We start from the raw sequence: 14,267 nt of genomic DNA on the forward strand, positions 1-14,267 counted from the left end.
ACCAACACCTTTAAACACTTATAATCGCTCTCCAAAGTATATTTTGAAAAGACATTATTGTCGACCATTGTTATTAAAATCCCGATTTCAATATTAGAATCTTACATTTTTACGATTCATGTAAGTCATATGATTCGATTTACGTATCTACCCGATTTTACATATTTCTCTTAACTAACGAAATCCTTACAAGTTTAAACATGTCTATATAGTTATTTATAAAAATATATATTTTCAATTATTAGTTGCATGCTTAATGGGTAAATAATTTTTTTCGATTAATAATTAGGTTTCAAACTCGTAATTATATATATTTAATCAAATTTAAATATGACATGCATCTTAATTTAAATATATTTTATGATTCGATTCTGAGAGCCTTTCTGATTCATAGAAAATCCCGATTTTAATAACTTTGTTGTCGACTAATAAGCTACGTGCAAGGGACTTAAGAAAATGAGTTGGAACATGATAGGATGCTCTAGAAATTTTATTTTGATCCATACTCGGGAATCCTCCCTTTTAAACCTCTACAGCGACAGCTGTAACCTCTGCCCTAGAACGGCTACAACAACCTCTTTGGCGGCTGCAGCAGGCTGCTCAACCTCTGCAGCAATGACATCTGGATGTACAAAAGCCGCCGGAATGCTGGCCTATGGAGGTATAACGGCGGGAGGAGCTTCAGCCACATGTTCCTAGACCCAACCAACCACCTCGTTGTACTGATAATCTCTAATGAACTCGATGTTCGAAATAGGCTCCATTTTCTTAAAAAAATAAATATATAAAATTGGCGCATTTGTTTGATTAAATTAATAAGCATCTCTACATTGTTAGGAAAACAGCTCAATGGCATTATATAATTCTGAAGAATTTGTGGAGTTAGAAAAAATACTAAATAAGGCACATTGACCTTTAATATATAACTAACTAGCTTAAATCTCGTGCATGCTAATTTTCATAACAAATTATATTTATTCTGTTTCGGGGTTTTTTGGAGTCCCTCGGGAGAGTTACAATTCCAAGAATGCGCGTCGACCGTCTGTACGTACAAAACCACGGAAACTCCAGTTGGGTGGAGTTCCTCCTTCGACGATCAAGTTAGAACGTTTCTAGATGTATTAAAGTACGGAATGTAAAGGTTTTTTTCTCGGATTCCGAGAGAATTCTACAATAATATTGCTCGAGTTTTGTGTGTATATTTATGAATGTATAATAAATGAGGATTTTCTTCTATTTATAGTGAGAGGAGATCAGTTATCCTTTCATAGGTTAGAGTGCCACGTGTCACTAGAGGACTGGTTCCATCAAAACCTCTCTGATGATGACACGTGTTAGCATGCAATTGGTCCACGTGGACAGGGGGTATTTTTACCCTAAACATTTGCCCCTCACAGGTGTGACGTGGCTTGCCACGTGGCACCTGTGACAAGTGTCATACTTTGAGAAGGTGACGTTTCGTCTCCTTCTCTCTGTTTTTTTTTTTTTTGGAATTCGAATTGGGAAGGTGACGGGTCGCCTTCTGGGTTTCTCTATAAGTAGAGACCCTCCCCCCCCTCATTTTCACACTTTGCATGTTTGAGAAATTTTCTGAGAGAGAAAAGAAAAGCTCTAAGACCGGTTGCTATTTTGTTCAAAACCCCCTGTCTCTTCTTCACTCAACGGCTACCGCCTGGGTACCCATTGCTCAAAACTCATAGGTACCGCCTGATCATACTCAAATGCCTGCCCTTTTCTCTGAGTATACCCTCATTCAGTCTACCGTCTAGGGTATCATCAAGCAAGATTTCAGAGAAATGGTTGGGATGCTCAACAATTCAGTTGCTATCGAAGAGGGTACATCTGGGCAACCATCTGGGTTTCTTCTCCAATTTTCAATTGCGCTTCAAGAGGATACATCTGAGCTACCGTCAGGGTATCTAGCAAGCAACAAAAAGATTTCTGGCTGCTGATCTGGATAGCCTACTTCCCCCTCACTCAAAGCATCTTCAAGGTACCGTCTTTACCCCTTGCAACTTTTTTGAGTTTTTTCGGTTATATAGCTTGTAATGAATAATGGACTCACCCAACACACACACGGCACGACCTAGGACAGTTGTCAGTCGGTCATCGGATACGGCTGAGGCTAGGACTGGGGATGTCGTCTGGGGGTGTTTGGACCACCCTTACTCTTCTGCGAATCCGACCGTCTCTGTTCATGTGCAGGACGGAATGGCTCGGACGAGACGAACGACTGTAGACCCCGAATACCAGTCAGACGGCTCAGCCGAAGCTCCGGCTGACATTGTACATTATGACCATCCGGGTCTACCTAGCATGCCCGGAGATGATATCTTGGACGATTCTGAGGATACAGGCGGTGAAGAGATCGTCCAGCAATCAGACTCCACAGAGTCTACCATGGAACCGGATGCCCCCCAAGAGGATGAGGAGCCATATAAATGGCCCTCCATCAATAACCCAACAGAGGCGCACATGACCGCTAGGGATATGGTCACTCGAAACACCACCTTACCCGGGTTTTTACAGAAGCGCCCGGTTGCGGCAGGATGGGAAATTGTTGTGCCGCCTGTAGAGGCAACCGTCATCTGGGATGACGACCTTGACCATGCCGACGATTATTTCGGCTGCTATGAGGCGGCATTCAAAGTCGGCCTCCGGTTCCCCCTTCATGATACAATAAAATCCATTCTAAGGGGTTACGACCTTGACGTTTAGCAGTTAACACCCAACTCAATATACTAGGATATATAGCCGCCTGTGAGATGCAAGACATAATGCCTAGCTGGGAGGCGTTTGCACATATGCAGTACCTCAGCCGTGCCCCAGGCGGCTGGAATGCTTGGTATACATTGACCACGCATCCGAAATACATGATGACGCTTGACAAGCCGTCAAAATGGAGTAGCTGGAAGAGCAAGTTTTACTTGGTTTCTTCCCCCTCGTTGCGTCATAACCACCGGCTGCGTCGCTACAATACACACCCGGCTCTCCTTGGAAAGAAATTTGCCCTTCTTAGAGTACCGGAAGGGGCTTGGACACAAATAATGGAGACGGGGCTCTTCAAGAAGACCACCCTGCCTTTGGATTAAGGGACAGAATTCATTGTCCCCAAGAACTGGGTCCCTCATCTGGACTGGCTAAAGGACGAGGCGTTCCTTTCCGCCTGCGGCCTTAGCACAATGTTTAGCAGACGTATGTTGACTGATAACCGGCACTTTATGCCGCCTGTATCATTCTTGAATGGCATTTGACTTTTTGATTTTCTTCTTTGCATAGAAAGGATTAAAGATGGTGCCTCCTAAGAAGACGCCTACTAAGTCTGCTGCACAGATTCGGAAGGATCAATTGGAAAAGAAAAGGGCCCAACTGGTGGCCAAGGATGATGGGGTAAGTGCCGGCTGAGCTTTATTACCGTTTGCATGGTTTGATGTTAATTCTGTTATTAACCGGCTGTTTTGTTTTCTTTTGCAGACGGGGAGCAAGAACGTTCCTCGCTCTTTAACAAAGATGTTAAAGAGAACGGGGGAGGAGCCCTCCCAGTCTGTTTCTAAATCCAGGAAAGTACCGACTGCCCCTACCTCTTCAAGGCCGCCTGTGCCTGAGAGGCCCACCTCAGCAGGCAAAAGCCTGAAAGACCTTAGCCTAAGCATAGGGCCGGATGAGGTTGAAACGAGGGAGCCTGAAATTCCCTTAGGCCGGCCGCTTTCTGTAGCATCCGGTTCCAATGCAGCTGGGGGTGGGATGACCCCTCAGCCTGAAAATGAAGGTATGGCTCTCACCTTTGATCCCCCCTGGTCGCTTGGGCCTATGCGAGTCAAGTCCCAAGCTACCCAATCAGGGGATTCTTCATGCAGCCGACACAATATAGGTGCCGCCTATGCTAAGTACTTAACAAATATATATGTTGATGTAGATGCCTCTTCTCATTGGCTTGACCTCCAACAGTACGCCAAGAGGATGTTGAGGACCCTCACCCGGTCCAAAAAGGAGGCGGTGCCGGGTGTACACCAGGTCAACATTGATCGTATCAACTCACTGCTGGCTTAGGTAATTGGCTAGTTGGGGTGCTTTTGTGCTATTTTATTCTTTTGCCGATTGTAGCGTAATTGAAAGACTAACCCCTTTCCGGCTGACTTTGCAGGTGACGCTAAGGGTGGACGACATGAAGGTCCCCTTGCGGAAGAAGCAGGAAGAGGTAAGGGATGCCAATAGAAGGGCAGCCGATCTCATAGATGTTACCCAATACAACACTTTAATGTATGAGATAAAAACTAAAACCGGGAGATGAAACAGGAGGAGCTTATCAAGGAGCTCACGGCTGTTGCTGAGTCGGCCAACAAGAAGGCAGCTGACTTCGAGCTTCAAGTTAAAAATCTCCAAGCTGATGTCAAAGCATTTGGGGAAGCTGACATGGAGAACGCTGAGTTGCAGTTAGACGTCAACCGCCTAAAGAATAAGCTGGCCCAGACCCAGGTGGACCATAAGGAGAAGCTGGCAGCTGAGCAAGACCGGCTGATCTCCAAGAATAAGTGCGACTGTGAAGAGCGTATGAAGATGGCCTGGTCTATGATCCACCCGGACACCGACTGAGGTGTTCGATGCCTAGGTCCTCGGAATGGAGAAGCAGGCTCCCTTTGAGGAATGGCCCGGCATTGCCAAGGAAGAAGAGGAGGAGCATGCGAAAGAACGAGCACCGGGTGAGACTAACGAAGCTCAAGCCCAGCAAACTCAAGACACTCCTCCTTCCGACCAGGACCAGACGTCTCAGCGTCAACAGCAACAGCAGTGACCTGATTGTTTTTCTTTTCTACCTCCGGCCTGCGAGCCGTGTACTTTTGATGTATCTACTTTCCCCGGACATATGTCCGGCTGACAATCATTTTCATTAATAGAACTTGCCGACTGAGTCGGTTTTGTCTGATAATTTGCCTCAATTTTTGCAATTTTTCTAATTTGCTTTGTTTCGATTTTTGCAATTTTACTTAGTACATGCGGTATGCCGGATGCATTGGCTCTGCCTGCCCCTGGACGGTTGTTTGCTTAATATTTCCCAACTGTAAGCAGACAGCCGTCCAAACAAGCATCCAGACGGATAGATAGGCGGTCATTAACCGTATTTAAAGAAGTAGAATTATTCTAAGTTGGATTAGCAGACGGTGCCGGCTAGGGCCAACCTAGACTATTCTTTTAACCGGCTGCGGGTTACCCTTTGGGTATCCGTTATTGCTGTTTGTTAGAATGCAGGCGGCCATTGGCCGTGCGTATGCACCATAACCAAGTTATGAATTAATTGCCAAGGTTTTGACCTTGCTTAATTTGGGTTTGTAACCGACTGTATTGCCTTTGGGCAAAGACCGGTTACATTCGACCAAGATTTTAGTTACGGTCTGTGTTGCTTTGAAGCAACGACCGGTTTTATCTAGGTTTCAATTGATTATTCAAACGGTCGTGAGTTATCTTTAACCTAGACAATTGGTTAAAGCCGCTTGAGTTATGATTTACAGAACAATGTAGCACCCAAATGGGAGATGCTCTCTTCGACGAATTCACCCAAATGGGCGTCGCCGGTTGCCTGCTCATGTTGGAGCAGGCGGTTTGAAAACTATCCGGCCATTGGCCTCTTAAATAGCTGCTAAGTCTGATACTTAGCGTATGTCTACTCAGTTTAGAGCAGACGGTTGCTCGGTTGTGCATTGCACAGATGGGACTTTGTACAAAAGACAATGAAAATAAAGCATTCTTTCATTAATATACTCTATTTACAAAGATTTACAAGTCTTTACAAGTAGTTATTCTTCAAGTTTTCTACATTTCAAGATCTGGCTAGCTGCCTGTCGTCTGGAGTTTTCAAGCGGTAGGTGCCGCCTCTAACTTCTTCAAAAATCCAGTAGGGGGCCTCCAAATTAGGGGTTAACTTCCCTTGCTCATTAGCCCTACCGGTTGCCTCCATTTTTCGAAACACAAAGGCCCCCACTTTTAGGGGTCGTTTGTGTACTCTTTTGTTGTAGGCCCTCGTCATTCTCAGACGGTATATCTCATGACGCAAGGCAGCATTGCCCCTTCTCTCCAGGAGTGAATCTTATGCTAGACACATGGCCTCCCAATTAGCCTATTCATCATAGAGCATGATTCGAAGTGTTGGCTCATAATGTTCAATAGGTAGGACGGCTTCAGTGTCGTATGTCATGAGAAACGGGGTTTCACCGGTTGCCCCTTTTTCAGTTGTTCTAATGGCCCATAGGACATGAGGTATTTCATCTGTCCATAGACCGCAAGCCCTTTCAATTTTCTTTTTAATGTCGTCTGAGTAAGCTTGTTGAAGGCTTCAACTTGGCCTTTGCTTGGGGACGGCCGACTAATGCAAAACAATGTGAAATCCCTTGATCTCCCAACCAGCTCTTGAGGGTAGGCGTTTCAAACTGAGGGTCATTGTCAAAGACCATGGACATAGGTACCCCAAACTGGGTGATGATGTTTCTCCAGATGAAAGAGATGACATCCTTTGTCTTAATGCCCTTGACCGCCTCTGCCTCAACCCATTTGGTGAATTAATCTACAGCCACCAAGATATACCTCCGACCTCTATAGCAGGCGTATATGGACCTAGGATGTCCATGCCCCATTTTGCAGCTGTAGATAGCCGTCAAATCAGTAGCCGGACGATGTATGAGCCAGCCGAATCTTTGACACTTATCGCACTTCATCACCATGTCCATGGCGTCTGTCTCAAGAGTGGGCCAAAAGTAGCATTACCGCCTGGCCCTTTTTGCTAGAGTTCTGCCGCCTATATGTGATGCACAAAAGCCCGAGTGCAGATCCTCTAGAACTTCTTTCCCCCTTTCAGGGATAACACATTTCAGCAGCGACTGTAGGTAACCCCTCCTGAAGAGTTCTCCCTTATAGATCAAAACTTGTGGCTCGCTTCTTCAATGCAGCCGCTTCTGAAGGGGCATCTGGCAAAGTGTCGTCTGCCAAGTAAGCCCGGATGACATCTATCCAGGTAGAGCTTCGGTCAAGAACTCCAATGGGATCATGTTCAATGCTCTTTTTTTCCATGACTTCCCAAAAGACTGACCTAGGCGTATCACAAGAGGCGGATGATGCCAACTTAGACAGTGCATCTGCCTGGTTATTTTCTGACCTGGGCACCTGACTTAGATGAAATTCGTCAAGTGTCCCGGCCTCGTCTTTGACCGCCTGCAGATATTTGATCATAGCCGGATGGGTGGCCTCGTAGTCACCATGGTATTGGCTAACGATCAACTGCGAATCAGAGCAGACGTCAACTTTCCTTGCCCCTGCCGCCTTACACATGCGGATACCGGCTAGCAGGGCCTCATACTCCGCCTCATTATTCGAGGCTTGAAACTTGAACCGTAGTGCGTATTCATACTTGTCCCCTTCCGGAGATTTACAAATTACGCCTGCATTTCAAAGAAGTATGGTTTCAACTTCTTGATTGCCATGAACAGGGCAAGGCCAAATTTTTCAACCAAGGGGTACCGCAGCTCAGCATTTCGAAGAGCATGGCTAATGAAATAGACCGGGAGATGAATGTCGTCTCTCTCAGCTAGGAGAACGGCACTGAGGGCATGATATGAGACAACCAAGTACATATAGAGAACCTCTCCTGCTAGAGGGCTGACCAGCCGTGGCAATGAGTGGAGGTGCTCTTTTAATTTCTGGAATGCCACCTCAGCATTTTCCCCCCATTCGAATCTAATCTTCTTTTTTATTGCCTGGAAGAAGTAGAGGCACTTGTCGCCTGACCGGCTGAGGAATCTCCCCAATGTCGCCAGACAACCGGTAAGTTTTTGGACTTCCTTGACAGTGCGGAGTGACCTCATATCAATTACCGCCTGTACTTTTTCGGGTTGGCCTCTATCCCCCTTTGATCAATCAAAAATCCGAGAAACTTCCCAGACTCAACACCAAAAACACACTTTTTGGGATTAAGCATGACCTTATTCCGCCTGAGGGTGGTGAAGGTTTCTCGGAGGTCAGCAAGGTGATTCGTTTGTAGCTTAGATTTGACTATCATGTCACTAATGTAAGCCTCTATATTCCTCACAATTTGATTAATGAAGACCGTATTAATCATTCGCTGGAAGGTAGCAGGCACATTTTTCAGCCCAAACGACATCACCGTATAACAGAATAACCCTTGATCAGTGACGAATGTCGTCTTCTCTTGATCTTTCTTCCACAAGGGTATCTGATGGAAGCCTGAATAGGCGTCCATGAAGCTCATCAAGGCATGACCGGCTGTAGAATCGACCAGACTGTCGATCTTTGGAAGTGGATAGCTATCCTTTGGGCATGCCTTGTTCAGATCTGTGTAATCAACACACATCCACCAGGTACCATTTGACTTTTTAACAAGGACCACGTTTGCTACCCAATCCAGGTAGTAGCATTGCCGAATGAACCCGGCATCCAGCAACTACTTGACCTCGGCGGCTGCCGCCTGAGATCTTTCCTCGCCGTGGTTCCTCTTCTTTTGCCTAACCGGCTTCTTTTTTAGATCCGCGGAGAGTTTGTGGACAGCAAGATCCAGGCTGACGCCTGGCATCTCTTCCACTTCAAAGGCAAAAATGTCTTTGAATTCTTTCAGCAGTTGGTGCAAATCTGCGCCCAACTTGGCAAAAGCAACCGTCTCCACTTTAACGGTTCGTTCCGGACGGCTGTCATCTAGAACAATGTCAATATTTTCAGCAGCCGGCTGGGGACGGAGATCATCAGACCGTTCCCCGGTCTGTGATTGCTATTGCTTCTCTTTTTTAACGGCCACTAGGTGGTCCGCCTTTCTCTTTTTTCCGGCTGCTTTGGGAGCAGGCGTAGCTTCCTTGAAGTCATCAAGGTCAATGGGCTCCTCGCCTTGGCTGGCTGCGGCCACAGTAGGCTTGACGTTTGAGAGATAACACTCCATTGCCGTCTTCTGATCCCCATTTAGGGAACCCACTGACCCATCATCCCTCTCAAATTTGATTAGCAAGAGGGATGGGATGATGACTGCCTTGGACTCTTTGAGGGTTGGACGGCCCAAAATCAGATCATAGGCGGTCAATTCCTCCACCACCATGAATTTGACGACCATGTGTCGTCCCTCCCCGTTTTCTCCTAGCCGGATGGGTAGGTCAATCCTCCCCACCGGATGCACTACTCCTCCCCCAAAACCAACTAAGGGGTGAGAGGCTTTGTGCATACTGTTAGGCTTGTACTTGAGCTTCGCCAAGCACCGATAGCTTATAAGGTCAGACGAGCTCCCGGTATCAATAAGGATCGAGCCCACTCATTGGTTGACAACCTTGCATTCGATGACTATGGGGTCATCATGAGGCCGCCTGACCCTGCCCCGGTCTTTCTCAGAGATGATGACCTCAGAGAATGTGTTTTTTGACGCCTGGCCCTCATCCACTGAGTTGACCTACAACTTTCTGATGTTGTCCTTGGTATCCTGAATGGTTGGACCCCCTCCGGCAAAGTCGCCTGCTATAGTAAAGATTTGCTCTTCATCAGTGTCAGAGCTTATAGCAAGGTTGTCAGGCTTCTTGGACGGCTGTCCATTGTTAGTTTTGGGGTTACCCTTGGACTTCAGCATATAGGACTTCAAAGCCCCCTTATCAGCGAGACATTCCAGTAACCGCCTGTGACTATAGCAGCCAATGGTGTCATGGCCTATATTCTCATGGAAATGACAGTACTTGCTCTTGTCCCGGCTTTTGATAAGACTTTTCATTGCAGCCGGTTTTTCAATGGTCAACCGGTCTTTGATCTCCATGAGGATGGAGGAGGAGTCCTTGTTGAACTCGAACTTGGGGACGTACGGCTTCAACTCTCTCTTTTTCTTCTGGAACGGCTTACCAGAATGATCCGCCACCTAGACTTCTTTTCTTTTCTTATTCTCTTCTTTTTTAGCTGGTTGAGCAAACTGGCTCTCCTTTTTGTCGGACTTTTTAGGGTCCGACGGCTGCTTGATGGCACAGAGCTCCGTCACCTGTATGTAGGCTTCGGCCTCCATCAATGCTTCTTGGAGGGTAGCAACCCTCTTTCTGACCAGGTCTAACTTAAAGGTCGACCCGTCCTTCAGACCCTTAAAGAAGTCTGTGTAGGCGACTTCGTCAGACAGTCCTTGAATCTGAATTCTCATCAGATTGAACCACCTGACATAGGACCTTAGTCCTTCTCTATCTCCCTGCTGAATAGCCCCCAAGTCGAGACTTGTCTTTTTGGCAGGGATGTTCATAGAGAAGTTGGACGCGAACAGGTATGCAAGCGTCTTGAAGTTGTTGATGCACCCGGCTGGCAGATTTTCAAACCATCGTTGGGCTATGCCCTTCAATGTCGCCGGGAAGCATCGGCACCAGGCAGCGTCATCCAACCCCTGTAAGTACATGAGGTTGGTGTAAGCCATTAGGTGGTCTTCCGGGTTGGTGGTACCGTCATAGGTACCAACCAACACGTTCTTAACCTTGGCCGACTGAGCCGCCTCGGTTATCTCCCTAGAGAACGCCGACGGCTGTTCCCCAAGGTTTAGCAGCCGGCGCTGCCAGTCCATGGGCTGGACATTTTGTGCCGCCTGACCCCCAAAGAGGGTCGACTGCATGTATGGTTATCCTTACGGCATGTATGGCTGTTGGGGCACATATGGAGCCGACTGGATAATCTGAGGGCCAGTACGTGCGAAAATGCCGCGTGACTGACTCTCTCGGTTTGTTTCCGAATAATTTATTGAAGTATTCTGGAAACTGTCTGGGTAAGTCGACGTTAAGGCCGACTCAGACAATTTTTTACTTCTCTTCTGCTGGATTAACATCCGGGCATCTAAGTAAGTCCTTTTTTATCCATCCGGTTGAACTTGCCGGATGGCTTTCCTTTACCCTGATTCAGGGAAACGGAGCTTTGGAAGGTCGATCATGGACCCATCCGCCCCCTTGGCTTAGGGTGTGGAGTAGGCACACGATCCTTAACGTGCTTCTTCCCGGAGAGAGAAGGCTTCTTGGCCGACTGACCCTTGTTGGTGCTAGTTGACTTGCTTATAAGGTCCTTGATGTCCCTTTTGAAACTCGTCATGAATTTCATGAGTTCGTCTCTAGTTACGGGGGCAGCACCCACCGCCGCCTGGGGTCACGCAGCCGGCTTGAAGGTTGGGCTGCTAGGACCAGCTTTGTCCTCGCCCCGTTCCCTTGTTTCCTTGGAACGGGTGCGTCTCGTTCTGAATGACCCGTCTGGGGCCACATAGGTGTCGACCTCAAAGTCGTCACCACTATCTTGGTCCGTGTGGACCTCAGCTTCGGCCATAGGCCGTTTGCCTTCAGCAGGCGGTACAGACTCTGATGCCATCTCAGAAGTACTCTCCCCACAGACGGCGCCAAATGTTTCGGGGTTTTTTGGAGTCCCTCGGGAGAGTTACAATTCCAAAAATGCGCGTTAACCGTCTGTACCTGAAAAACCACGAAAACTCCGGTTGGGCGAAGTTCGGCCTTCGACGATCAAGTTAGAACGTTTCCGGATGTATTAAAGTGCGGAATGTAAAGGTTTTTCTCTCGGATTTCGAGAGAATTCTGCAATTAATATTGCTCGGGTTTTGTGTGTATATTTATGAATGTGTAATAAATGAGAATTTTCCTCTATTTAGTGAGAGGAGATCAATTCTCCTTTCATAGGTTAGAGTGCCACGTGTCACTAGAGGAATGGTTCTATCAGAACCTCTCTTATGATGACACGTGTCAGCATGCGATTGGTCCACGTGGACAGGGGTATTTTTACCCTAAACAAATTCAATAATAACTTTTGTACCTAAAATAATAGGTTGGTGGTTGTTTAATGGTAAGATTAGATTATTTTTCCTTATTAAATAAGATTTTGTTGGTTATTTAAATGGTAAGATAAAATTACTTGATTTACATAAGATAAAAGGGTAACCAAAAAAAAAAAAAAAAAAAAAACCCAAAAAAAATGAAGCAAATTGGAGGGAAATTTTTTACTGTGACAATATCATATCAATACTACCTTACGAACTGAACAAAATTTTATAAGGAATTACAAATTTTAATTAGTTATAAACGAAGTATACAATAATTTATACAAAAAAGATGGATACAATTTTTTTAAATAAACAAAATAACTTGAATTTCATACTTGTACTTAACAATAATTTAAATATAATACGCATATAATAACTTAAATTTAATACCTAAACTATGCATTATAATTGAGACATCTAGGTGTAGGCGTCGCTCGAAGTATTTAGGTTACTCATGAAATTTTCTCTGTTAACTATTTAATTGACACACTTTGATTAGCACATGATTTAGGTAATAATATAATTGATTTTTTTTTTAAAATACTACGCTTTATTAAAGCATTGAATACTATTTTGATGGTATAAGTTGAAAATAAAGTGATGGAAATTTTGTACACCTATACGTATTTTATTTGTTTACATTAAAATAAAAAATGAAAATCACCAAAGAATTAAAGAAATATGCAAATGATAATATCATAGACATCTTAGTAATAACATTATTTTTATATGTAATCATTTTTGAAAAATAAGAATTACCTAATATGAAAGGTATAATATATATCAAATAAAAAAAATATGGAAGATATATATTAACTAAACATGGAAGTAATATCTTAGGTGATATTATATTGTTTAAGAAGATTTGACAAAAACAAAAAAAAATTTAAGAAAAAAAAACATTTTGGAGGGAAAATTTTTAACCAGATGATGACATGTGTCACTTCTGATCTCTCTTTTAGTATATACTGTAGTTATTATTGATTGATGATTCTCCATTTAATTTCACTTTAAAAATGTAAAGAAGAAGTTTGATCAAATTCCAATCTTCTCTTGAATGAAAATAGTTGATTATTGAATTTCTTCCTATTTCAGTTTTTTTTTTTTTTTTTTTTTTTCCCAAATTCTTATCCATATGCACTTGTCAAAAACATCTCTTGATTCAATTTTCAACACATGGATAACTTCCCCTTCAATTTCTATGGATTTATTTCATGGCAATATAGCATTTCCTATGTAGAACCTTCCCTTCATGCCCTCCATAAACCATATCTTAACAAGTTTGCTTCATTCTTTTTATTAATTTGTTCTGCCATATTTATTTTTTCTAGATACTATTGGTGATTGTGTTATACAGGGTACCAATGGTAGTAATTCATTTCATTAATGTCTGTTAATAAGATACCATTTGAAGTAAACAAAAAATATGTAAATGTTGTTCATGGTTAAGCTTTATGTTTAGGAAAAAATGCACTTTAACAATCCCAACTATGGGCAATTTAATTCTAATAATCCCAACTAAGGTTTATTATCTAATAATCCCAACTATGAGGTTAGTTTGCCTCTAGAAGTCCCAATGACCGGTAACCTGCTGAAAGGGTAAATTATTATTTATTTATTTTTTTTAAAAAAAAAACCCACGTGTCAGCATGTAATTGCTGTAAAATTTTTAAAAAAAAAATTATATATTAAAACAAAAAAAAAAAAAAAAAAAAAAAAAACCAAAACCCATTCAGCCACCTGCCTCCCCCCTTCCTTCCACCATGAAACCCTAGGGCCCAACCCCAGGCCACCAAAAATCCGGCCGACGACCTCCCCTAAACCCCCTGCAAATGGTCGGCCGACCCTCCCTACTCCCAAAACAGCCCAGCCAGTCCACCCCACCCCCTAAACCACCCTTTCCCATCCCTCCCCCTTGCCGGAAAATTAAAAAAAAAAAACCTTAAATGCTGCTTTCCCTCCCTTCCCCCACCCACGAAACCGCCCAGGGGACCATTTTCAGGGGTTGGGGAAGGGAGGAGGACCGGTTTCGACGATAAGGGAAGTGCGAGGAGTTGTTTTCGAGGGCCGTGAAAGGGAGATGGGTGGTTTGGGGGGTGCGGATCGGCTGGCTAAAGTGCTTTCGGGGGTTGGTAAGTGTCGGCCGACCATTTTCAAGGGTTAGGGAAGGCGGCCGGCCGATAGGCTAGGGTTGAGATTTGGTGTCATGATGGAAGAAGGAGAGGGTGAAGGTGGCTGTTGGGGTTTTTGGGTTTTTTTTTTTCTTTTTTAATTTTTTTTTTTTAATTTTAGACCAATTCATGTTAACACGTGTCTTGATAACCTATAATAAAAAGGTTATTGACCACTTGTTGACCGGTTGGGACTATTAGTGGCAAAGTGACCCCATAGTTGGGATTATTAAATAATAAACCTTAGTTGGGATTATTAGAAATAAATCGTCCATAGTTGGGATTAT

Source organism: Chenopodium quinoa, unplaced genomic scaffold, assembly GCF_001683475.1.
Source record: "Chenopodium quinoa cultivar QQ74 unplaced genomic scaffold, ASM168347v1, whole genome shotgun sequence".
Classification (NCBI taxonomy): domain Eukaryota; kingdom Viridiplantae; phylum Streptophyta; class Magnoliopsida; order Caryophyllales; family Amaranthaceae; genus Chenopodium; species Chenopodium quinoa.